Raw genomic sequence first — 4,832 nt, 5'->3', positions numbered from 1 at the left:
AAGCCTTAGACTCATATGTATGCATGTTAAGGACAAGAAAACAACCAAAAATCCACCCAAGATTGGGAGTTTACGGCCCAAGATTATCATAGACCGTAAACTCCAATTTCAAACACTAAATGGTACTTTTAAGGCTCCTAAAGCCTTAGACAATTACCTAGTCTTGTTCCCATTAAATCTAGGGAATTAAACACATCAAAGAAACACAAACAAATGAGAGTTTACGACCCAAGTGTATCTTAGGCCGTAAACTCCATTGAAATGGTCAAAAGGGGTGTTTTTATGACACCTAAAGCCCTAGACCTTTACAAGAAATTGTTACCCACTTAATGGAGGGACCAAACCACATCAAAATCACTTAACAAAGTGAGTTTACGGCCAAGACATGGTTCTTGGGCCGTAAACTCCTAAAAGGGGCACCAAGGTGTGCCTAATGCCGTCATATGCTTGGAATAAAAGTCTAGAACCTATACCACAAGTGCAAAGGACTTAAAAGCATCAAAAACACACCATACTTATAGTTTACAGCCGTAAACTCTAAGGGGATTGGCCTCAGGGCCGTAAACTCCTAAATGGAGTGTTTCTAGACCTTAAACCTTTCCAAGGACTTAGCCACCAAGTTAGAATAATTCTATAAAGCATTTGGGACTTCAAAACACACCAAACACACATGTTTGGGACTTTACGACCGTAAACTCAAGAGTTTACAACCGTAAACTCCAAGTGTGATGTTATATGGGGAGTAAACTCACTTATAGGATCCTTTGGAACCCTAAACACAAGTGCCTTGTCCCACAATAGCTTAGATGCAATCCTTAGGGCTTAAAACACTTATATAAAGTGTTTATTATGCCTAGGATGTCTTAACATGATCAATTAGTGATTTAAGACTAACTGAATGCATATATGTGTGATTATATGTCCATTAGGATCGTAGTGTGTGTACAAGTCCTTGCATGACACCTAGCAATCCTATACCGTTCAGTTCATCCTAATCACCAACTACAGGTGAGTTCATACCCCTAATCAATGTTTTAAATGAGTTTAAAGGCTTTAAAGGGGGGGGGGGGGGGAATACAAGTAGAAACAAACATGTTATTAAATCATTGATATGTATTTTAAAACCGTGTCTGTCATTTAACAAATTTCACATACTACAAAATGTGACACAAGAAATGGTTTTAAATCTTAGAAACACATTGTTACCAAATGTTTTACCTTTGAAATGTATATTAAATTGACATCAACTCATTGTTAATTATGGTTTCAAAATCCATATGATGTCTTACAAAACCATTTTTACACTCTTGAACTAATGCATATACACTTATATTCCTATATCTGTAATGATGTTATAGTTTACAACTTTCATTTAGTTTTTCATACTTTTGAGTAGTAAGAGTGTATAAACATACTTGAACAACCGATTACCTTCCAGTAAATTATCATAGGGATAATTTGGAGATTTCAAATATAATTCCTATTACAAGGAATCACACAAGAGTCAGTTCATTCATGAGTCTATATCAGTCCATTACTTGATACATGAGTACCTTTACAATTGATTACCTGATACATGAGTACGTTTACGTATACTTACATGATACATGAACACGCGTATATGAACGCATTACATGAATACTTGTATCTCGAATTGCGAGGATGATTTATTAGTACCTTCTGTGTAAATCTTCCTGCATATCCCACAATACCTCGGGATATCTAGACAGGACCCCATCCCACAGTACCTCGGGATACCTAGGTGGGCCTCTATCCCACAGTACCTCGGGATATACGTACGGGACTAACCATTCCAGAACTCATCTGTTAGCAACAGTGGGTGATGAACATCTACGGATGCCTACGGTTATTACTTATACTAGGAGTACCTTTACAGGGACTAACCCTTCCTCCGCCCTACTGCTACTACAGAGGCCAATTGGACAATCTTCGGATGTTCATTAGGTTATATAGGTCGTGTTAACCCTAGTACCTCGGGATAAAAATTACATATGTTGTGTTAGTCCTAGTACCCAGTGACAACACTTACAGTAGTACATTTTCCTGTTTACTTTATTTTGTGATACTTTCACATAAACGATGGGTTAGACTAAGTACTTTAGTACTAAACAATTAAAGGAAAACTATCATTGTACTTACAAAACATTCGAGTCTTGGTAGAAGACTACATAGTCATAACAAAACATTCGGGTCTTGGTAGAAGACTACACTTCATACTTATAGAAAATAAGGGTTTTTTCTAGGGTTTTTCATACTTACATCAACATTTTCATTCAACGTTTTACATGGCCTTCATAACAGATGTTCACAAACAAGGCAATGACACTTATATACTTATGAATTCACTAGCTTTAAAGCTGATACTCGCTTTCAAAATAACTTGTATTCTCAGGTCATCAGTAGACAGGTACGAAGGCCAGGTTTTGAGAAAACGGAGCAGACAAGTCTCGTCTTTTATTTTGATTGTATATTTTTGGTGTCTTACTACAATGAAAGAACACATGTATTAAAACTTTACTTATAATGCAATGGATGATGTTGTTGCTTGTTTATTATATTACACTGTTGTGATACTGTACATGACGTCCTCCACCCTGAACGTTTCCGCCGTTCGTGGTTTTTGGGGTGTGACATCTTACATCGTTCATCAAGTTTTGTAAGCATTCTGTTTTGGAAGGAAATCTTATTCTAGAAATCGAATTCTCTTCATTGATTCATTCATATTCAATTTTCTCTTTCTACAACATTTTAGATCTTGTTTCTTATTCGAAAATTCTTTCAGATATGTTATTGATTCGTGTTTTAGAAGCAATTTTGTTGAAGAGATTCATGTTTTGATCATAGATTCGTTCTAGATCCATTAAAATTCTTTTCACAACTACTTTTTCTCTCTAAAAATCTTTTCAGATCTACTTTCTTTCTCTTGAAATATCCAAGATATGTTGATCTTTTTGGCATCTGATCTTTAAATGGAAGAAGCAATAAATGAGAAATGGTTGGTAACGAATGGATATTATCTCGATACTTTCACTATTGAAGATTTTCTTTATTGCTTAACTATTGGATTAATAAGTGAATATGTACTCATTTCTTTTAGAGAAAAGAATCAAGTTGGATTATTAATTAGGTATCCACTTTATCAATAAAACAACAAAGTTTTGTTTGATCGACTGATTGGCACGTATGCAGAGAGACAAAGGCATAAGAAAAAAAGGTTAAGTCGTAAAAGGAATTCCTCTTGTTGAATGTAAATACTGTATCAATTCGCTTGAATATTATGCAGATGTTCATGAAGTTCATAATAGTGTTCTTGAAAATGTTCATAGTGTTCATGATATTCTTGATGTTCCAGAAAAAGGTTATAACTCCAAATTCTCATGTTGAGGGGGAGTTAGTTGTTTTGGAAAATTCATGAGTTTCAGAAGATTTACACTCGAAATCTGGTGTGTAGAATGATGTGAGTTAGATATTGGTTAAGAACATGATTGATTCAATGAAAGCTGTAAATGGACAAGGGATCTAAATAAGATTTGTTTGGCTCGACTATAGTCTGAGGAGTATAAGAAAGAATTTTGAGTGCAAGAGAAAATGGCGTTCAGATCGTTACTCTCTACTATACGTAGTTAACCTATTATAGGGTACAACAGACTAAAAAAAATTAAAAGGACTAGACATTATGTATTGAAACTTGTTGGATTAGGTGTCTAAGCCCATAACTATAATTGATATATATACTTGAATTGATAGTAGCACAGTCTTTTTGAGTTGCCCTGAAACCTAACAAGTGGATATGATGACTTTTAGAGAGAGAGAGAGAGAGAGAGAGAGAGAGAGAGAGAGAGAGAAATATTAATTTATTATCTGTGACAACCCAAAATTTCCATTCTAAACAAACCATATCAATCCAATAGAAGTTAGAACAGTTACAGTGAAATCCTAGACTTCGAGTATAAGTTTGGCAGTTTTTCAGGATTTACACTTAAAGAGATATTAGGAGAGTGGATACACTAGGGTTTTGTGCAACACTGCTATTCCAATACTCTAAGATATTAGAGTTCATTCCAGGAATAAAAATATTTTTTGCCAAAAATATCTCAGGACTATAAATAGAATTCTGAACCAAATTGGTTCATTAGTTACATTTCCAACTAGAGAAAAGCCATTTTCTCTCTCACAGATCTTCGGGTTTTTATCCCAAATTCTGAGTACTTCGATCTAGTTATGTTATATAGCTTAGATTGTGTTTAGAAGCATCAATTTCATAACAAAAGAACTAGATTCGGGAGTTTACCGCCCAAGAATGTTCTTGGAGAGTAAACTCCAACATGTGGCTTAAATGCTACCTAGTCCTTTCCCTGTGATTTGTAACTACCTTAGACTTGTATGCTAGTGTGTATATGACTAGAAAACATCAAAATCGGAACAAGACACCAAGATTTGGGAGTTTACCGCCCAAGAACACTTGGGGAGTAAACTCTATTTTAAGGGCCAAAAGTGTCCCAATGACCCTCAAAGCTTTAGAACTCGAACTAGAACCCACCATGGCATGTTTAGGACACCAAAAGCAATTAAAATCAATGATGAAAGTGAGTTCATGGCCAAGGAGGTTCTTGGGCCGTGAACTCCATGTTTAGGTGTCAAAATGCCTTGAAACACTTCCTAAGGCATAGGCTTGAATTAGGACAAGTACCCTGGTGTGTTTGGAGCAAGCAAACACCATTAAAACACAAAGAAAGGGGTGTTCACAGCCCAAGATGTTCCAGGTCCGTGAACTCCATTAAATGGTGCCAAATGGTGCCATAAATCCCCCT

The sequence above is a fragment of the Lactuca serriola genome, chromosome 3 (genome assembly GCF_051521515.1).
Source record: "Lactuca serriola cultivar US96UC23 chromosome 3, Lser_US96UC23_V15, whole genome shotgun sequence".
In the NCBI taxonomy this organism is placed as follows: Eukaryota; Viridiplantae; Streptophyta; class Magnoliopsida; order Asterales; family Asteraceae; genus Lactuca; species Lactuca serriola.
Note: the sequence above shows the minus strand (reverse complement) of the source record.